Genomic DNA, 23,374 nt, shown 5'->3' with positions numbered 1-23,374 from the left:
CATTCTGCATTTCAGTGCTGCTTAAACTTAGGGGCAAGACAAAGTTCAGGGATCTGAAAAGAAGGAAAGAAGCCTGACTAAAATCTGATCAAGTCAAATGATCAGGTATTCAGCTGAGTCAATGGGGATAAACAGTTCAGCTAATCATTTATGAGATGAGACTGGAAATTTGAAAGGTCTATGTGAGGCCTTGTCATAGGCAATCAGGGGGCATCTGTGAGTCTTATCTAAGTCACATGCAGAAGGTGGTTCTTTGCAGTTAGTTGTTTCCCAGAACCCAAAAGTGTGGAGGACTTCTTAAGTATCGTTCTTTCTTCAGGATCACAGGTCTCAGTGAAATTCAACATTGTCAGGGGTTATTGGAATGTGGAATTCTCTGTAAAGATGTGGATCGGAGTTCTACTAAATTGTGGAAGCTACTATACTGCCAGAAGACCGTGAGTCTAACCTTTTAAAAATCCCCTTTGACTCATAAAACTATAAAACAACTCTTCATATTCCACATTTGCATGAGCAAGAAACAGCCAGCAGAAATTGTACGGTTTCTAAGTTGTACATTGGTCCCAATTTCCACTTCAAATATGGCCATGGAAGATATGAATGAGGCAGAACCTCAGACTGTTCTGAGCCTGAGATCGTGGAGAATAATGAACAAGATCGAAGAGTCCTGGGCTATTTAAGGAACTACCCTCAAGGTAGGGGGCCTTTACAGTTGCTGTCAATGAAACCACCACCCCCTCTGCTTTTTTTAGTTTTCATTGTGAGTATCCTGCATCTGCTCTATTCTTGTCTAATGGTAAATCCATAGAAACTTGCAGACAGCTTGTTCTTTTAGATCTAAGGCTACTAGACCTTGAGAAGGCAGGTCTAGATGATGGTAAGGACTATGCAACTCCTGGAGATCCTGGACTTTGAGTTGAATGGAGGGAGAGAAGTGGGTTGCCTTCCTTGGGTAATGGAGTGTATGTACTGTGCTTGGGGAGAAGGGTACGGATAGTTGAGAAGAGATGCTGACTGTGTCACATATGACTAGCTTTCAATCGTAGATTCTTCTGCAGAGTTTGTTTGTTGCTGGAAAGTGACTTCTCAGCTAGAGATTCTTGTTCCCACTACTCTGTTTGCATATAACTGGTCTCAAATGACTAGCAGTGACCAACGGAATGTGAATCTCTCTATATAAAGCAAAACAACTTCCTTTCCAAAAATCAGAAAGTGAGCATCCCAATGTCCAAAACTTGAAAGCAAATGAAATAAAACAAGCTGCTTTGGATATATATGCTAAAGGCAGAAGTTGGGGAAAGGGGCTAATACACTAAATGTCAGTAGTTGGATTACATGCTTTAGTGACATCTCCTTTAAACAGAACCAAAACTTATACAGATGAATAAGTTTAGGCTCAGGGAAGCTAATAACTTGCTCAAGGTCAAAATAGAACTAAGAAGTGGAATTAATTTTCAAACTCAAATACATTTTAACACCATACCGTTTCCAGCTAAAAATTTCCAGCTATCATATACAGCATTTCTTCTCTATAATTGCCATCATCTTTATCATTGTTGTCATCATCATCATCATCTGATTATCATTACTATCATTATCATCCCACTTAGCATTTATGGTGTACCTATTGTATGACCAGAACTGAACTAGGTATTTGCCATGAACTATCTTTAACTCTTTATCAAGCACATTTTTATCCCACTTATAATCTACTGAGCTCCTATTATAAGCCAAGTACTATTCTACTTGCTTGGCATACTTATTTCCAGGCTTCACAGCAATCCTCTGAGTTAAGTAATTATTATTCCTTTTTTCCTGAAGCAGAAACAGGTTCAGAGATATTAAGAAACCAAACAGAGTTCACACACTCTGAAATAGAGTTCCTCTTGGCTTTTTGGCATAAAGCCAAGATAGTATTCAAACTCTTCAATATGTGTGCTACATCATATTTTTTTCAGAAATCTTCCTCATCTATATATTTTTAAAGATTTATTTATTGAGCTTCGGGTCCTCGGAGCATCCGGACCACGCAGCTTAACGCTCGTCCTTGGTCCCTGTGGCATCCTCTGCTTTTTTCCCGGGCAGCGCTATCAGCGGCCAGAAAGTCACCATGTCTATTCTCAAGATCCACGCCAGGGAGATCTTTGACTCTCGCAGGAACCCCACTGCTGAGGTTGACCTCTACACCTCCAAAGGTCTCTTCAGAGCTGCTGTGCCCAGTGGTGCCTCCACTGGTATCTATGAGGCCCTCAAGCTCCGGGACAATGACAAGACACGCTACATGGGGAAAGGTGTCTCAAAGGCTGTTGAGCATATCAATAAAACTATTGGACCTGCCCTGATTAGCAAGAAAGTGAACGTTGTGGAGCAGGAAAAGATTGACAAACTGTTGATCGAGATGGATGGGACAGAGAATAAATCTAAATTTGGTGCAAACGCCATTCTGGGAGTGTCCCTGGCTATCTGCAAGGCAGGGGCTGTTGAGAAGGGGGTGTCCCTGTACTGCCACATTGCTGATTTGGCTGGCAATTCTGAAGTTATCCTGCCAGTTCCGGCTTTCAATGTCATCAACGGTGGTTCCCATGCTGGCAACAAGCTGGCCATGTAGGAGTTCATGATCCTTCCCATCGGTGCAGCGAACTTCAAGGAGGCCATGCGCATCGGAGCAGAGGTTTATCATAACCTGAAGAATGTCATCAAGGAGAAATATGGAAAAGATGCCACCAATGTGGGCGATGAAGGTGGATTTGCTCCTAATATCCTGGAGAACAAAGAAGCTCTGGAACTGCTGAAGAATGCCATCGGGAAGGCTGGCTACACCGATAAGGTGGTCATCGGCATGGACGTAGCTGCTTCCGAGTTCTTCAGGTCTGGGAAGTATGACCTGGACTTCAAGTCCCCTGATGACCCCAACAGGTACATCACGCCTGACCAGCTGGCTGACCTCTACAAGTCCTTCATCAGGGACTACCCAGTGGTGTCTATCGAAGACCCCTTCGACCAGGATGACTGGGAAGCTTGGCAGAAGTTCACTGCCAGCGCTGGAATCCAGGTGGTGGGGGATGATCTCACCGTGACCAACCCAAAGCGGATTTCCAAGGCTGTGGGTGAGAAATCGTGCAACTGCCTCCTGCTTAAAGTGAACCAGATTGACTCTGTGACCGAGTCTCTTCAGGCGTGCAAACTGGCCCAGTCCAATGGGTGGGGCATCATGGTGTCGCATCGCTCCGGGGAGACCGAAGATACTTTCATTGCTGACCTGGTGGTGGGACTCTGCACTGGGCAGATCAAGACGGGTGCACCATGCAGATCTGAGCGCTTGGCCAAGTACAACCAGATCCTCAGAATTGAAGAGGAATTGGGTAGCAAGGCCAAGTTTGCCGGCAGAAGCTTCAGAAACCCCCTTGCCCAGTAAGGTCCAGGTGGCGCACCCTATGGTCCTGAGTCGGCTCGTTAGACCTCTGCTCCCCCAGGGCAGCTCAAGGCCCCCAGCCCAAAGTGGCAGGGCCCTGTGCTAGTTAGCTGCCCTCTCCCTTCCTGGTGATATTCTCAAAGCTTCCTTAGAATTGCTACAGAAGCCAGACTTGACCATCTGGAACCCTGCTGGGAACCCTAGCTCTCTAATCATGTGATTGGTCCAAATCATTGCTTTCTCACCTCACTTCCACCAAGCATCTGGAGCCAGGTCTGTCTATGTAATAATCTCAGGGTGTCCACAGGCAAGATCCCCAGTGGTTTTATGTGCAGAATAAAAAGGCCTCAGTGACCCATAGGAAAAAAAAAAAAGATTTATTTATTTATTTATTTATTTATTCATTCATTCATTCATTCATTCATGAGAGACACACAGAGAGAGAGAGAGAGAGAGAGGCGCAGAGACATAGGCAGAGAGAGAAGCAGGTTCCATGCAGGGAACCCGATGTGGAACTTGATCCCAGGACTCAGGATCATGCCCTGGACCAAAGGCAGGCACTCAACTGCTGAGCCACCCAGGCATCCCTTTTTTATTTTTTTCCTTTCTCATCTATTGCATTATTTGATCCCCATAAGAATTCTTAATGTAAGTAATTCTGAAGATGAGAAGATGAATTGCATAGAAGTGACAGGACGCCAGCCTCAAACTGTCATGGCAGAAGTGCTGAAGCTTGAATGTGCCTCTCATTGCAGTTGCTTTCTACTCCTTCACAAGGCCTACTTTCAGTGGCAGCCTTCACCACCTGACCAATTGTGTCCCATTGTTCAAATACAAATGAAAATGATAACCAATATATCCCATTGACCAGAAATTGGAAGCTGAGCTTTGCTTTTCTAGTTTGGAGGAGACAATTTTCTAAAGAAGCATCATTTTACTACCTCTCGATAACAGACATAGCTTAGTTTAACTAATGCTTTTGAAGGGAGTTTTAAATTAGAGATTACTAATTTTGACCAAATGTGAGGGGTGAAAAGAAAGTAAAATTACATATGACAAAAGGGATATATGCTTTTAACTCTCACAAAAGAAACCTTATTTGCTTTTGCTATTGACTCCTACTCCTCACCACCCTATATGATGATCCATAGAACCTGAGTGGGCCTGAGATTACCTTAGTGTATACCACTGACTAGGACTCTAAGAATTTGGAGGTCTCTAGCTCTATATGCTCTTACCCAACTCTGAAACAAAATGTTGCTTCCTCAATTGTATTTATGGTTTTATACTGAAATTCTCTGTGATGACAATCAAATGAAGGATAGAATTTAGAAGTGGTGGTGGGAGGGGGCAATTGTGCATTCTTACTTTGTATCATATATGTATATGGATTTGCATATGATGATTCTGAGGCAAACAAGGCTTCCCCTTGTCTTCCAGGGTGGAGAGGTTGCAGAGAAGAACCAACTTAAAGATGCTTCTTTAAGACCTTAGGAATAAGGCATGTTGACCATAAATCTTTGGAGGGATGTTGGCTGCAGGTTTAATTTCTGAAGATATGTGTATCTGTTTGGAATGCATTATTAGTCTATTCCTAACCACTTTTGTGTCAGCTCAGTGGTATGAAACCATTAGGACAATTCCAGAAAGTCCATTTTATGCTGGTCAGCTGAGAAGGTAGGAGTTTGGTGATCAAGATTATCAAAGGAGCCCACAATCCCTGCAGGTATTCCTTAAAAAATGATGTGTATGGCACAATTCTGGGGCAAAGAATGCCCTGTCTAAGCAAATTTGTACTAATTTTGTAACCCCTTCCACCAAGACAGGAAACGTGGCATTGCGAATCTATTTCTTTCTATCCCTAGAAAAGGGAGGGAATAACATCATGTGTGGGGACGGGGGAGATAGACGATGAGCACAACAAAAAAGGCAGCCCACAGTCTGGAACGCGAATGCCATAAATTCACAAGTAAAGCATTATTAAAAATTTCCAGCCCCATAAATGCTGCCATTAATCACTTTCAAATTAACCTGATGTGAGTTAAATTATTGCAAGTTCCTGTGTAAATTAAATCATTATTAGTTGCAGGCTTTTTTTCTTTTTGGTATAGGCAGCAGCTGAGAAGTAAGGGTTGGGGAGGCCTACTGGTTTCAATTTACAAAAGAAGGTTTGGGGGAAAAAGATTTTTGCTTGATTACAAGACCAAAACCACTTCACAATATAATATCACAATAATTGTAGCCATATATCATAACATGTCATAAGTCCAGGACAAAGCTCAGCCGCCTTTCGTAAGTGGCTGCCAAGAAGGCCAGAAAAGCGAGTGAATGAGGTAATGGATTTCTTTCCCCTCATTCCACTAGAGAGCAGTGTTCTTTTGTACAAATCAGGTAGGTTGTTTCCTGCAAAGAACCTGCGAAGAAAATCTTCTACATAAGAGAAGTTTTTGTAGCAGCAGAAAGGCTTCTCACTTGCTATAAAGCTATGCATTCTGAATAAAAGCTAAAGACAGTATTTTTCCAGTAAAGGTCACTTTTATTTTCATAGGTATATTTCTATATATATACTTTTCTATACCTATACTTTTTTTTTTCATATGGAAAAGGTGTTGGCCATTTAAAAATAGAGCATGTAAACTATCTTTTACATCTTACAGTAAACTTTTTCAGATGACATTCTCCTGCCAAAACAGATGTCAGTAATCAAATTGTAGTTCCTTTTCTGGGTAAAACAAGGATATAAATAACTTTTAAAAAAATACCTATACCACTTCAGGAGACAATAAACAACTCTTGTCAGGAATAGGAATAAATGCAGACAAAAGGAAGAGTGAAGAGAGAAGGAATACAAGTGTGTTCTGAAAAGTGTTCTGACCCCTTCTTTTATGTGTTAACTCATTATACTGCCAGTGCCTTTATTACTGTTGTGGAGAACAGCAAGTTTGCATGATAGGCATTTGTGTGCTTCTCTAAGAGAAAATATTCTGTCATAGGCAATTTGGCTACAAGTCCTTGATGAATCAGTTGACATTCCAAGAAGCTCATGGCCGCGCTAACAATAGTTGCAGTTTACCTCCTCATTTCAGATTGTGTAAATATATTTCTAACCCTTCAGCCTCAAGCATGTGGAAAACAGGCAAAGCAAAACCAGTGAGTTTATGTGTATGTGTGTCTGTAACTGGCTGCTTTTCTTGTTCAATAAGAATTAAATTACTGGGTAATTTTGGTTTCTTCTAGAAGGAAATGAATATGCTCTTAAGTATTTAGAATCACTAGAGAGCCTTTTAGGCATTCCTGGATACAAATCAGTGTCACCTGAAGTGTGGTTTCCTTATGCATTCAGCCCCATTTTTCTCCATTTGCTCTTAGTATTATTTTTTTCATACACTGCATCACTTTGCTATTTCCTCTTCCTAAACACACTGAACAATATCATTTGTAGGCAAAAATATCTTGGGAGAAAATAAATGGGAAAAAATCTGAGGCCTGACAAATGACAATAGTAAAGGCTCTTCAGAGTATTCACTGTGTTAATTTAGAGAAATTGGAGCATATAAAGTGTCAAGTCTGACATCAGCAAATCCTAGGATTTATTAGGGCCTGCTCATCTTTGCCAGTGTGATGTACTTTTTGACACAGTAGACATAGGGAATTTAATATTCCTTGACCAAAATAAACTTGGGCTCCCTGAATTACAAATCCAGGTATCTTGAAGAACCGTGTTCCACATAAGATCTGGCACATAGACGATGCTGAATAAACAGGGCTGAATACATGAGTGATTGAAATGCAGAGAGAAAGTAATAAATCCCTCCATTCCAATCAGGTTTAATGCCAAAGGCTTAGGATTCAGCTACAACAAAGAGCTTTGCTTATATCACAAAACTCCACACATCTAATAATTAGATATCAAGAATAGTGCAGAGGACTTCACAGGGGCTCTATACACAGATGGACCTGGGTTTGAACCCTGGCTCTACCACATATTTTGTGTGTCACATGGTGCCAAGCTCTCTAAGCCTTATCTTCAGCATTTATACAGGCAGCAAAATTATTAATCCTTCCCTTCCAAAAATAGGTGGATGACAGGTAATGTTGCTTTGCTTAAAACAGACACTTGAAAATAGAAGAAAATCGATCTAGATAACGAGGTGACCCAGCCAGTAGCATAATCTCTCACTTTTAAATGAAATCTTTTGATTAGGTCAAATTATCTGAATAGTCCAGGGGAAATATTAAAGACTAGAATTTCTTGGCCACAAACACATTTTAGTCCTCCTGGGAAGAAAAGTCACCTAAGTAAATAATTAAGTGAACATTTGATTTGAAATCTCTTGAATATCTCAGCCCAAGAGCAGAAGAAAACAGACTATTTCTAAAGTTTGTTGGATTTGGAATAAATGCTTTGTGAAGCACTTAACAAATTGTAAATGCATATACCCATTTGGGAGGGCAAGTTGGCAATATATTCAAGAGCCTTAGAAATATTCATGAACTTTGAGATTGTAATGCCATACCAAGGAATCCATCCCAGGGAAATAACAATCTGAGATATACAGTCAAAAGTTTACATACAAGACTGTTTCTAACATTTTTATAATAGTGAAAAACTGGATACAATTTAAATGTCTAACAACAGGGGATTAAATATATTACGTATTTCCTTGCAATAGTCTATTGAAAGCCATTAAAACTGTATTTTCAGATAATGTTTAATGACATGGTAAATGCTCAAATATAAATTTAAGTGAAAAAAGAAGATATAAAACTGAAAACTGAATTTACAATGGGATGCCAATTTTGTAAAACTGAGCATTTCACATAATTAGTTTTATTCAACATATTTTAAGTAGCCAACCAAAATATTGTCAAAGCATAAAAAGATAAGACAAATGAATTTCAAGTTTAAGAGTAAAATACTGTTCTCTCTTTTTTCTATGTCTATATCAAGCTCAGATTAATAATCATAATCATAGTATGATACAATTCATATTTTCTTCTTTACACGTTTTGTTGTTCTCCCAATTCTGACGTAAGGATATATAACATTCATTGACAGAAACAACTAACAAGTTTCGATTAGATTTTATTACAGAGGAATTGTAGTCTAAGATATTGCCTTTTACTTTGCATTACTACATTTAAGGAATCTGGGGCATGTTTGGCAAATTTTTGGATGGGCCCAAATGAGTTAAATGTGTACTTCATTTGGATTTTCTAAGGGAGGAAAGCACATTGTGATGGCATTTTTGTAGACACACCAGACCAACTAGTTAAGGGGACTCCATAGAAGTTTCTTTACAAGGAGATTGTAGAAAACCTACCAAGGTATAATTAAGTGAAAAAGAAGGAGCTAGATACTTTTAGTCACCCTCAGAGAAAAACAGCATTTGCAGGTGGCCTCAACCAACTTAGTGGCTCTGCTCACTACTGTGGAATCCTGTCTGGGGCAAAAGGAGGGTGAGAGGGAATTGTAGGTAAAACGTGGATATGATGCTCCCCTGAACTCTATAACTCATTTAGACCCAAATGATACTTCTTTGGTATCCCTCCAACAGATCATTATATGAAAAGTAAAAATAGGCATTCTTCATTCCTCTAGAGTGCTGATACCCTGAAGACTTATGCAATCTATCAATGTAGAAATTATGGGCTTGGTTTGTCAATGTGAGAAACTTTTCACTTGGACCAGCAACTGCTGGCAAGAACACTGCTATTCCTCATAGAAGAATGCCAAGAAGCACGGTGCCTGTAAGACAGCAAATATTTTCTTGAAGATGTGTGAGGTACCCACTAGGTGTTCCCATATATAATGTGGGAAGGAGGTGATTTGTATGCAGTTGGAATTTCTGAGTGAAAAAGAGAGATAGACAGAGCCAAGAAAATAAAATATATTTTGGTCCTATTTCCCTGGAAGCTATTTATTTTCAGATCAAAAGCTCAAGTTGTTTACCCAATCAAGATTTTCACACTCTTCCACCTGTGGGGGCACTGAACTAGATCAAAGTCCTCAGGACTGATCCGGAGCAAAACTGATGCTGAATTGGATTTTTAAGGAAAGTCGCAATCAGTAAAATGAAAGCAGAACACCAGAGTGCTAGCCCCAATATCGTACAGAATGTAGAATAGATAGCATGTTTCAACAACACACAGATATATGCTAATTTCTTCTATTAAAAAGTATTTGTTATACACCTGATTAACGCAACACACCATCAAGGTTCATCTGACCTAGAATTAGTTTCTGATTTTCTTATTTAGAATAGTCCTATCTGGGGAGCCTGCATGGCTCAGTCTGTTAAGCATCTGCTTTTGGCTCAGGTCATGATCTCAGGGTCCTGGCATCGAGTCCTGTATTAGGCTCCCTGCTCAGTGGGGAGTCTGCTTGTCCTCCTGCCTGCAGCTTTCCCTGCTTGTGCTCTCTCTTTCTCTGTCAAATATATAAACAAACAAATAAAATCTTTAAAAAAAGAATAGTTCTATTTGTAAGTATTGATATTTCATGACTTTTATTGTTTTGTAGGGAATCTTTCAGAGAATATAGATTTACATTTTTTATTAAGCTAGAATAAAACTCACTATGTTTTTTAATTATCATGTGGATCCATTGGAAACTTTACAGATTATCATAAAATTCTTAGTGATTTCCTTTCTTCCTATATCTTCAAAATTTTGCTATTTAATCATTCTAGGAATTATTCATTCATTACTTATCAGTTATTTCCAGGTATACTTAAATAATAAGCAAACAGAAGAATAATTAAGTCACCAGAAGCATAATAAAATGTTGAAGTAAATAATCAATATTTTGTCATCCTTTTGTTTCCTATTTCAAAGTATTGAATCATCGTTTGAGAAGGTATAAAGGGAGACTAGGGACATCACCTTTATAGTTTACTTTTAGTTTTCATTGAACACAATTTTGAAATCAGAACTTTTCATGTTCTGCCCATAATGCAAAACAGAAGAAAATTGAAAAAGGAAGATATTTCACAATGGTAAAGTGACCCAGAAATAAAATACAAACATACAGGAGCACTGTATAGTCTAATGATGATAGTGAAATTCATCACATAAGCAAAATTTCAGATTGTAAACACTCAGATGACATTACCTTAAATGAATTTTCTCAAATTCAAAAATCAGTAAGTTAACAATAGATTCTAAAGATGAAAAAGAAATATGGTTTTCTCATACAGTTACTCATCCAACAGATGGCACATTACCATGTAATATTTGTGATTAAAAACTGGACCATCCCACTTTGTTAAAAAGATGTGCATCGGTATTTTTTTACCTATTATGTGGAGGTACCAAACTTAACTTGATATATAGCTTGTCAGAGGCAAATGCTGAACACAGGTGTGCATAAAAAGTTGATTAGAAAAAAACAAAGTGATGTAGAAAGGACCAAAAAAAATCATTGTTCACTCTAAATAGTGTTTATAAATGTGACTGCAAATGGTTTGTAATTAGAGAGCAAAGAAGATACAACCAAAGTTATATCACCCAAAAATTCCAAGATTATTTTTAAATATTGCATTTTGATAGTGCAAATACAATAAGGACAAGAATTCATGATAGGCTAGATCCTATTAGGTATGTATTTGAAGTATAGAATATGTATCACAAGATGGACACATCCCAGCTTCATGCCTTACTGCTGATGAGCAATTAGTTGCATTCAGAAAATATTGCCCTTTGTGGGCATATATAGTGTTAAAATCAGGAAATTATGAAATAACACCTTGAGTTAACTGTGTTCAAATTCTCATTTAAATTTCTAAATGATTTTCACTATGCCTCTCTTCTTATGGTTGTGATTTTTGTACAATTTAAAATATAAAAAATTAATTAAAAGAGTACATTAGATCCAGATGGTAAATGGCAATGACTGTTTTTCCTGGCATGTGAGTGCGAGGCTTTAGCATGAGTCTAACAAGTAGTTAGGTTCTTGAACTGGACCCAGGTGTGATGCCAGACTAGGAACATTTCATGGCACAGTTCTGGGAGTTTGTTTAAAATAAGGCACATGTGGTAAAAATAAAATTTGGGGCCAAAGTTATAATTACATAAAAGGTGCTAATGTCTTAAGACAAACATAGCAGTAAATTTCTTAGGCAATCTCCCCCTCTCCCTCTATGCCTTCCTTTCTTTCTGCTTCTATCTTCTTTATTTCCCTTCCTGTCTCTTCCTCTCCCTTCTTTTGTGAGTCTGGATTAATTTAGCAACTGCTGAAAGAACATCTAAATGGCTGTCCCCACTTTATTCCAATTATGGATCGAGAGAAAAAATGTTGGCTGTCTCTCAAGGAAAGCCAATCGACTGAACTCTACCAGAAAAATTTCCAAACCCGAGGGATTTAGATGGTTTCAGAGGAAGGATTCTAAACAGGGAATAATTACCTTAATCCTAGCTAATATAGTTTGCAGAACATCCTTTTCATAATCTTGATTGCTGCAAATGAGTGATTTAGTCTTTGTGTATTTATTGAGTAGCTACTATGTGCCAGACACTGAGAATACAAAAACAAATAAGAAATGGGCTCTCCTCTCAATGTGAAATGGATTCATATAGAAAGCAGTTACTATAATTCAGGGGCAAGGTAATCAACAAAAGATGTAAGGGGAGCAACTCACAGAAAAAAAGGGAATGCATTCCCAGGGGAGAGACCCAAGAGGTCTGCCAAAGCAATACAAACAGAAGGTAACCTGAGCTTAAACTTTAATTTTCAAACATTTCCTATATTTTCTGCTTACTTCTTAGGTAAGCAGATAAGATTTGTTTACTCTGTGACAATAAATGATCTGACATAGTTATCACAAGCTTAAGCACCTATGAATCAAATCATTACCTTCCCATTGTTTCAAAGTGCATGTGGCTGAAGAGCCCTTTGGCAGTCCAGCTAAGTGAGAATGATGCCTTAACTTTGGACTAACCTTTTGCCCAGCCAAACTAATGTTTCTTGCCAATGGCCTGAATCTCAATCCAAAGGGCCATAATGTCATAAAATGGATGAAATGAATTTTTTCAGCTTACCCGCCAGGGTAGTAAAAAATATATATAAAATCTACATCCAAATGCACGCCATAAATTTCCATTGCTTTAGGGCAAAATTAAAGCATGTCTATTTCCTTTTTTATTCTGGATCACAGCCCTGGCTTTCGCCGCCCCACCCCCCTTCCTCAAATGGACTTTCAACTCTGAAGGTCATTTTCTTTTTAAGTTATCCTGGTAACTTTTAGAATAGCTGTTCTCTGTGAATGATCATTTTTTTCCTTGCACATAATTTACCCCTTCCCCACTCTCCCCTCAGGTCCCATATTTTCAGTAATGCAAATTGGGCAATTATTTACTTTTTGTTTGAGTTTAAAAAGCGCATCCACAGGCACAGAAATGCATTTTGGATCTCATTCATGCAGAAAAATTACTGGTAACTTGATGAATCTGCAAGTAATTTTACAAAAATGTTTAGTGAATTTTGCCAAAGATGTCTGACCCCCGGCCTTGCTTCACTGATGTAAGTTTTTGAGTGTTTGGCTTGATCAGTCCCAGCTGTGAGCGCTTTGGTCGTGCATATCAGATGTTAAGCGAAGGAGAAAGGCCGGCATACTCTGGTGCATGCTTGAAGGTTTGTGAAGGAGGACAGAAATAAGACTAGAGTTAAAACTGAAGTATGTCTTTCATTCTGTTAAGCTCCCCTTTGCTCAGTTAAGCTATTTGATTGTACCCTAGTGTCACTTAAAATTTCTCTTGATCAGATGCTACTTAGGCCAGAGAGAATGGATATCTCTAATGAAGGATAAGCAGAATTCATTAAAAAATAGTTTTGGTTACTTGAGATTTTTAAAATTATATTTTTGGTCCAAACTTCTTCATGGAATTCTAAGGGAGAAAATAAAAACAATATAATATTAATAATGTAATTTCCTTAGAGAGCAATAAGGAATCTATTCCAGGACACATTGTTTTAATAAAGAGTGAAAATAGTTTAGCTTTTTTTTCTGCTTTGAAAGATCATGGGGCTGGTAAAGGCATCAGATATTTTGAGTATATTTGCATCCAACCTAAATGCCAACATGGAGATGCTCCTAAAATCCATTTATAAACATGGAATTACATATTCTATACTTTATTACATCTGAACATAAACTTGGACAAGGTTCGTGGTATCAGAACAACATATATTTGAAGTTGAGAATGGCAGATACAGTTGTTAAAGACTGGTGTTAGGAGAAAGATGGTAGTAGGTAGGGCTTGGTGATATAACATCCATGAGAGCAAAAACACAATAGCTTTGTTCATAGTAGCCAAAAAATGGAAGCAACTCAAATGATAATCCCACTGATGATATGTGGTATATCCATATAGTGGAATATTATTCAGCTGTAAAAGAGGATGAAATACTGATAATTGTTACAACATGGATGAGCCTTGTAAAGGTTATGCTAAGTGAAAGAAGCCAGGAACAAAGGGCCACATATTAGAGGGTTCTATTTATATGAAATATAAAAAATAGGCAATTCCAAAGAGATGTAAAGTGGAATGGAGAGTAACTCTTCATGGGAATGGAATTTATTTAGGGGTGATGAAAATGTTCTGGAACTAGACAGTGATGATACTTGCACAATTTTGCATACATAATGAAGGCCACTGAATTGGATACTTTTAAAGAGTAGATTTATGCAAAAGAGTAAATTTTATGCAAATTTTTAAAAATCGTGTGTTTGGGCGGGTTGGGTGTCTGTGTGGCTAAATTGGTTAAGCATCTGACTTTTGATCTCAGCTCAGATCTTAATCCCAGGGTCATGAATTCATTCCATGCCTGGCAGGGAGCTTACAAAAAAAAAAAAAATGTAAGGAAGGAAAAACAAGGAAACTTGTAATTTTGAAATATGAGATACACATTTTTATGTGCTCTTTATTTGCTCCCTCAGAAACTCTGAATTAGAAAACTTTATTGCATTATCCAGGTCTTTTAATACTTCTTTCACATTTTCTACTTCCTTATCCTTCTCTGCATCCATTTTAGGTTTTTTTTTTTTTTTTTTTTTTTTTTAAGATTGTATTTATTTATTCATGAGAGAACAGAGAGAAAGAGACAGAGAGAGAGGCAGAGAACAGGCTGAGGGAGAAGCACGCTCCATGCAGGGAGCCTGATGTGGGACTCAATCCTGACTCCGGGATCACACCCTGGGCCAAAGGCAGGCGCTAAACCACTGAGCCACCCAGGCACCCCCATTTTAATTTGTTAAAAATCTGTTTTCTCGCTTATGAATTTTCCTTTTCAACTGTATCTGATTTCCTGTTAAGCCTACATAGTGAGATTTGGACTTTAATTATTATAAGTTTTAATTTTTAGATGTTATATTTGGGTCTTTTTCAAATTTGTCTGGTCATTTTTCTGTATATGTTTCTTAGTTATGTATTCAATACTCTCTTTGATTTTTTTCAGTCATAATAAACTTCCTAATGATTTCTATCTGATAATTACAATATATTCAAACTTTGTGAGACTGAGTTTGTTGCTTCTATCAACTCTCATTCATAGTGTCTTGTTTCTTCAACTATGTCCTTTCTGTATATATGTGAGGGGAGGAGAGAGGGCAGGAGATGTGCTCCGTGGAACTTTATAGTAAATTTTGCTCTTAAACATCACTTTTCCATTAAGGATTTAGTTTTGCTTCTGTTAGGTGCCTGAATAAAAAACAATCCAGAATAATTTAAAACTAAATATCAGTTTAGAAATTTTTCAGAACACCCAGATAGCATTGCTTATAAAAACCTGTGTGAGAGCTAGACATGATTTATCAAGAGATAATTTTTTCTTTTTTATTTTTAAATCTTTAACAGAGAAGAGCCTGAAGAACAGATATGTTATCTTCAATGTTTCCTCTTTTATAGATAATTTTTCTTTTAGCAGAAAAGAAAGGCATTCCTCTCAAGGATTCTGGATTTCTCTGGGATTTTAGGACCTCACTTTATACAAACCCTAATTTTGTCTCCTGATCCCTATGAAGAGATCACAAAATAAATTAAAATGAGAAATCTCTTTTGTCTAAGAATATATATTGTAGCTTTATTTTCAGTAGCCCCAAGCTGAAAACAACCCACATATAAATTCACAAGAGAATTTATAAACATGTTAGGATATACTTTTATAATGGAATTAATTATTATAATTAATTAGCATTAATTAAAGCAAAAACACCTGACACAAAAGGATATTGATCAGTCTCAAAACATTATTTGGGTGAAAGAAGCAAGATCAATTAAGTTTGAAATCAGGCAAAGCTAATCTAGAATGATAGAAATCGGAGTAGTGATTACAAATAGTGAGTTAGAACCAACTGGAGAGATAGGAGATATGAGTGCTGTTAATGCTACCTAAAATTTATACTTGAATTCTGATTACATCTCTCCCCCTCTGTTACTACCATCTTTGCCCAGCCACCATCATGTTTAATTGGACTATCACTCCTTAATTGTTCTTGTTTCAACCATCTCAATTCTGCCTTTCTACAAAAGAGCAGAAAGATTCTTTTAAAACATCTCAGGTAAGTGGCTTCCCACTTCTTTTAAGGTAAAGGCCAATCCCTATTGTGGCCTAACTGCTCTGTTAGCCCTAGATCTAGCTACCTCTCTTGCTTTTTCTCTCTGATCTCTCCCCTGGAGCCAGGCTGAACTCTGTCTTTCCTTCAACACAGCATGCCTCTGGTTCACTGTCTGAGCATTTATTATCCTTTCAGCTGAAAACACTTTCCAAGTTATCTTCATGGCACATCACCTCACTTTCTTCAAGTATCTATTCAAATGTCAACTCACTAGAGAGGCATTTTCAGACCATTCTATTTAAAATATTACATAGTCTTCCATCCCTTGTGCACACTGTATTTCCTTTTACTGCTTGACTTTTTTTTTTAAAGCATATATCATCTCTCTCTCTCTCTCTCTCACACACACACACACACACACACACATACACACACTTTATTTTCTGTCTCCCTTCACTTGAAAATAAAATGTGTGCTCATGGAGAGTTTATCTGTTTTGTTCACTGGCCTATCTTCCAGAACCTAGAATGCAGCAGTTATTCACTTATATATTCCTAGAACCTAGAACATTTCATAAATATTAGTTGAATTAATATAATCAAGGAATTTATATTTGGGAGAAGAAAAAGAATATTATGTCCCTCACCTTGAGAATAATAGAAAAAAAATAGACAGTTCTTCTCCCCTCCTATACTATCATAGATCTGGTGACATCATCTTTGAAAGGTAAAATATGGGTTCTACTGATACTACAAATAATATATATGTAGGACAAGTTATTTGATGCTCTGGTCTTTTCTTTTCTTTTCTTTTTTTTTTTTTTGTTCTTTTTATATCTGTGCTTTGGTTGTTATAACTTATATTGACCTAAATTGAAATTTACTGATATTTCATTCTGCTATGTCAACCAAATGTTAAATATATCCAAAAATTCTTAATTTTAGACACTATATTTTATAGTTATATAATTTTCCATGTTTGTTTTTACTTCTTTGTTAAAATTCTTTTCTCCAGCGATTATATTCATCATTGCTTCTGTTTTCTTTAACATATTTTGATATGTTATTGTAATGTTGATGTTTTCAATTCTTTGTATATGAAGAATTCTAACCCCTGAGGCAACATGTGTCTATTTCTAATTCTTAATTTTGCTGTTGATTTTTGGTTATATTTTCTTGCTTCTTCACATGTCTTGAAATTTGTGGATGTATGTCAGATATTATATATTTTAAAACAACAAAAAGACTGGAATATTTACCCTCCAAGAGAACAAGCCCTTCCCATTCCCTGACAGCAAGGTGAGGAGATGAATACATGTTGATCTACCCAGAAACTGAGTTATTCCAGCAATGGGCTTGAGTTTGTTTTAATTATGTCTTCTTTTGAATTTTTTTTTTTTTTTAGAGATTTTATTCATTATTGAGAGACAGAGCATGAGTTGGGGGAGAGACAGAAGCAGAAAGAATGAGATAGAATCTCAAGCATACTCCACGCTGACTATGGGGCTTGATCTCACAAACCTGAGATCACAACCTTAGTCAAAATCAAGATTCAGGCCCAACCTACTGAGCCACTGTACCTGTTTTGAATGTTTTGTGGATGAGATCCGTCTTATGTATATTACAGGCACATCATTCTAGCAGGACTTTGGGATCAAAGTATAAGACTATGAAGACCTCTCTCCCTTTCCAGTCTAGTCCCCAGCATCCTACAATGCCACAGTCCTGGTAAATATTTCATGAGAGAGGTCTTATAGGTAGAAAGAACAGGTTCTGCCATATGCCAATCAATCATTGCATTTACACGGCTATTAAAAACTCTCCTAATTTCTTGTTACCCCAGCAGATTCCTTCTGCCTATGGTAGTTTGATTCTTCCTCCTAAATGCTCAAATCTTAAAAATGTCCCAGAGAAGAAAGAGCTAACAATGTGTATTTATCCAAGATCTCATTCTTTATTCTTCTCTAGAACCTAGTTTGTTTAAACTTTTTTTTAACCACACCCTTGAACGTATTAAAAAAGCATTTCTGAGATGTCTAGGGGGCTCAGCAGTTGAGCACTTCCCTTTGGCCCAGTGTGTAATCCTGGAGTCCCAGGATTGAGTCCCACATCAGGCTTCCTGCATGGAGCCTGATTCTCTCTCTGTCTGTGTCTCTGCCTCTCTCTGTCTCTCATGAATGAATAAATAAAATCTTTTTTTAAAAAAGGCATTTCTTTTCTTGTTATGAAGGAAGAAATGGTTTTTCATGAATTGCTGCATTCTAACAGAAGGTAAACTCTGATAAATTATTGGAAATGAATATAGTCCGGAGAAATTTGAGATATTATATTTACTGAAGTAAACATTTCTCTTTCTTACCTGCTGCTTAGGCAGCAGTCGCTAGGAAGAAAAGATGGTAAGTAATGATTAGGAACCAAACCACCAAAAAAGTGAGAGACCAGGCTTTCAAGCTTTTCCCCAATTTTTTAAAACAACCATGTTTGAAACCAACTGTTTAAGGACAAGAATTTCTTCTTTGGAAAAAAAAAAAGGTGGGAGGGGCTTATATTTAAATTGAGTAACTTAATATAAGCAGTAGGAAAAGGGTAATAGACAAGGACCATAAGAATTTCCTACACTATAGAAGTAATGATGCCAAAAGGATTTCAAATAAAAATATAAATAGTTATCTTGGGATTTTCTTCAATGAATGCTTGAATGAGAAGATATGTGACCTCTGCCACTAAATAAGAATATGGCATTAGGGATATTGCCTTTATAGACTTGTTTCTCCATACTAAAATCACACAATCTTTAATGTCCTTTCTAGTTCTAACCTTTTTTTGACACTTTCTGATATTTATTTATTTTTTTTTCAATTTTTTTCAATTTTTTTTATTTTGTTTATTTATGATAGGCACACAGTGAGAGAGAGAGGCAGAGACATAGGCAGAGGGAGAAGCAGGCTCCATGCACCGGGAGCCTGACGTGGGATTCGATCCCGGGTCTCCAGGATCACGCCCTGGGCCAAAGGCAGGCGCTAAACCACTGCGCCACCCAGGGATCCCAACTTTCTGATATTTATAAGGATATCCATACAGCCTTTAGTAAAGTATTGCAGTTAGTAAAGTATTGCAGTTATGACCTTGGACTCTAGAATAAAATAGATTTGAGTTTGAATTTCAGCTCTATGCACTATGATCTTGAGGAGGTACCTAGGCCTATTGAGATTCAACATTTTTATCTGTAAATTGGAATAAAAGCATCTCAAACTGTTCTTGTACGAATTAGATAACCAAGACTCAGTATATATACATATATATATATATAAATATATATATATATATAAATGTTGTATTTCCTCACTTGTAAGGCATCATTAATTTAATAAAATTTTGTGTGGGTAAAATACAAGAAATACTTTCATATCAAATATACACATTTGTTGTAAATTGTTTCCTAATTCAAGAATATAAAATGAGGAAAAAAATAACATTTCATTAAAGACATTGCTTTCACATATTCTATTTTTTGCTATAGTTTTCTATTGGTGAATAATGGTGGGATTCCTGAAAAGATGGAAAGAGAAAGTGCTGTGGTTTTGAATGAACAATTATCATTCACAGGTCAAATCCTAAATGTAACTCTATACCACCTTTCTACCCAGTGGAAAGAAGACAGTAGAGTTACCCCATAAACTCAGATTTAGATTAGATTAGGTTAGGTTAGAGAAATTGAAGGCCCATTTTCTTTTACAGATTTTACCTAAATTGTACTTGTATGCCAATTCCACAATACTTTTTTAAAGAGTAAATGAGGTAATATTAACTTAGTGGTTGCCAATATTACTTGGTCATTAACATAATTTTCTAGCTTATGTAACATGCTGTATTTCTCAGAAAAAGAGCAGCAGCTTGGGACATAGCAATAAAAGTAAGACAAAGAATAAAGAAAAGAAAATCATGGGGATCATTATTCCTAACCTGAGGAATAATCATAAAATTTCTGACATATTGAACGGAAAAAATCTGGTTAGATGCTTTCCTAAAAATTCCATTTTTGTGTGAGCTGTTTTACAATTAATATTTTTAAAAAGATTGATCTAGAATGAAAATCTATCAAAAACTTAATGAGTTACTTCCTTTTGTTCTTAATGTCTTGAATTTCTTCTTTTACTAAAGGTAGAAGTAACCTGTATTAATGGAGTTAAAACTAGGGGAGGTACAAACTTTCTCTTTATCTCTCTTCTGTCTATCTATCTATTTTGGCATTTCAGCTGTACCTTTTACAAAAAGTATAGTCTGGAAAAAAATGTTTAGCTAATATTTCCCCTATCACATTTAGTATAAAGGATCTATAATCTAGAAAAATCCAAAAGGAATGAAACAGGAAAATTAAAAAGGATTTGACCAGAGAAAATATGACTGACTAGGAGGAAAAATATTTTGTTTGTTCCTCTTACAAAATTGATAAAAACCAAATGAAGGGAGTTTTAAAATTTGTAATGTGGAATTTTAAAGAGAGATTTTTAAAGAAAAAATATGAAAACTTACAGAAAGATTTTATATACCTAAGTTTAAACTCAGTTGAACTACCTGAGAACCTATGTTTTATTACAGTTACTAAATCAAGTCTTGGTAAACTCTAAAAAACACTCCATATTTTTCTTTAATTCTATGGTTCATGGTAGAGAAGAACAATGCTTTATCTAGTGTGTCCCAGTCTTTGGAAAATGAAACAAAACAAAAGCTCTGGTTAGGTAAATAACTTGGCTTTTTGCATGGAAACACGTCAGAAGTATTATAAAATGTATAATCTATTCCGCATGACAATCAAAAGTAGGACCTGCATATGAGTCCATTAGGAATAGAGGAAATGACAGAATTGATTATAAATTGTTATTATCATGGATAAGGAAAACAGATGGAAAATTATTTATTAAATAATCTCAGAAAGAGATGGGTCATATCTGTGGCCCTACATGGGTCAAAAGGCAATAGCAAAGTTTGAGGAGAGGACTTAACTGAGATTTTAATGAAACAAATCTCCTTTGGAAACATATCCTTCACAATGGACTTTCCATAATGTGGGAGCCAATTTAATGAGGTATTGGAAAGAAATCTTGAAATTATGGGTAAACTTTATTGTTTTCAAATAAAGAGGGAAAAAGAAATTACTCATTTTACCATAATTTAACCATTAAGAGTCTCTTGAGGAAAGTGAATGAGAAGTTACACATTTCTGATAAAGGAACTCTATTTACCCGCACATTTTAAGGGTTATGATTACAACAGCAATAACTGGCTTGAGAAGAGCCAGATAATACAGTTTACTGAACTATGTGATCCTAGCAGTACACACACCTGGTAAAGCTCTTTCTGGGATTACCGACCTGACATTTTGGGCTCACTAGTTGAGAATAGACTTTTGAGTAAAGTGAACCAAAAAACAACAAAATCAAAATTTTTTCCCTAAACTAAAACCACTTTTCACATCCTAGTGTCTCTTCTCGGCCTAAAATACTTACTATGACATTTTCTATTACTGCTCAAAAGTAGAATATTAAGTATAGCACTAGTTCTATACTTCCTTACTAAGTAGAATAGTAACTATTTATAACCAATGTTGATTAATAAATAATAGTTCCCTCTACACTATCCAGGTACTGCTAAAGAAAATACCCAAAATCTGGAGTAACATTTTAATGAATGAATATGTTTCCAATACAACCTGAAACTTGATAATCATGAAACAAATAACTGTATCATGTTTTAGAAATATGAAACACTAAAAATTACAACAGCGATTATATTTTATATATTTGAAGATTTTTAAACTACTGGAAAAGTTAGTACAGACATAAATTTTCCCGTAATTTATTATACTGAACACTATATGAACACAAGTGTAATGGACCAGAGACTTTAACTTAAATTTCAAAGTGTTTGATTGCAAAATTTTTGTATTATGCTGGTGGACTTGCACATATATCAAATATATCTGATTATACATTTGTAAATATGGATAGGTTTAGAAGATAAGAATGATCAAGAATAAAACAAGCAAGAAACAAACAAAAAGATCCTTATATTCTACATACACTCTATAGAGAACCTCAATAACCTTTCTACTAATGAATGGAGTGTATCTAATGAAATTCCCCTTTGGACATTTTTCAGATATTAAATTTTGAAATGACATGTCTCGCAAACAAAGGTAGAAGCAATTTTATCCTATTAACAGCTTGAAAATTCACACAATGAAAATGGAAAGAGAAAGTAAAATGAGGTTAAATAGAAAACTAATTAGACTTCAGAAGTTTGCTAGGTTAATGTCTAGACTGAGTAGGTCTAGCTTTGGTGATTTACATAGCTTGTAGCTTAGCCTTAAATTTTACCTGGACTTAAACAGCTTGGTGAATGAACCCCTATCTCTCTCTGAGTGCTACAGACCCACACTGCAATGCCACAATATCGCATAAGGAAAAAAAAAAGAAAAAATGCAGAACTTTCATAAATCCTGTGTGCTGAGATTGTATTCAAAATTAAAATAAGGGAAGAATCTGTAGAAAAGGAGGAAATGCTTCAAAAATTTACCCATAGAACAGCCTCTCAGGCAGAACTTGTTTGCTCACTTGGTAATGGCATTTCCCAGATACTCTCCATGGTACTTGTTGAATTGGTACACTCCGAATGAAAATTTGCAGCAATTATTAATTGATTTGGATTGAAACTAATTTCCACTTAGGATGCAAATTCCCCTGGTATAAACAATTAGATGGTCTTTTCTAAATTTTTAAATCAGCTCACTAGGTGGGTGGGGGGATGGGTCAAATAGGTGATGGGTATTAAAGAGGGCACTTGTGATGAGCACTGAGTGTTGTATGTCATTGTTGAATGACTAAAACAACACCTGAAACTAATATTGCAGTGTATGTTAACTGGAATTTAAATAAAAATTGGGAGGGGGGGAATAATTGGATCCCTTAAAAAAAAAAGAAAAAGAAGAAGAAATCATGAATCATGATCTGACTGTAGAGGGGAGAGCCAGTCCTTTTGCACATTGAACTTTGTTTGGTAGGGCAGGTGGAAGAAATAGAAAGATGAGAGGGACTTAGCAAGCCATATGATGTCCTTTGGTGATGGAGGATTGAGAAGAACTGGGTGGTGTGAGAGAAATCATATGACAAATAGAGAATAATGCCCCCTAACAACACTAAACCTATCAATATGGTGTGTCTACCACACTGATGTACTATTTCAATTAGGAGGTTCACTTGCACACAACAAAAAGTCCAGCTCAAACCATCACAGATAATCAGCACGTCCATGAAGGAAAACCAGCACGAGCTGCAGATTACCTTTGCCATCCCAACTTCAGAGATGCCATACAATAACAAGGAAAGAATAGGAATTGAAAAAATAATACA

General features: G+C 36.5%; 2 pseudogenes; both read left to right on the top strand.

Annotated features, from left to right (window-relative positions):
• The first annotated feature begins 2,110 nt into the window (after nucleotides 1-2,110).
• Nucleotides 2,111-2,608, top strand: LOC140639011 (alpha-enolase pseudogene; annotated as a pseudogene).
• A 6-nt stretch (nucleotides 2,609-2,614) lies between these two features.
• Nucleotides 2,615-3,780, top strand: LOC140639003 (alpha-enolase pseudogene; annotated as a pseudogene).
• The last annotated feature ends 19,594 nt before the right edge of the window (nucleotides 3,781-23,374 follow it).

This window comes from Canis lupus, chromosome 1 (assembly GCF_048164855.1).
Source record: "Canis lupus baileyi chromosome 1, mCanLup2.hap1, whole genome shotgun sequence".
Taxonomy (NCBI): Eukaryota; Metazoa; Chordata; class Mammalia; order Carnivora; family Canidae; genus Canis; species Canis lupus.
This window is presented reverse-complemented; position numbering and strand designations above follow the sequence as displayed.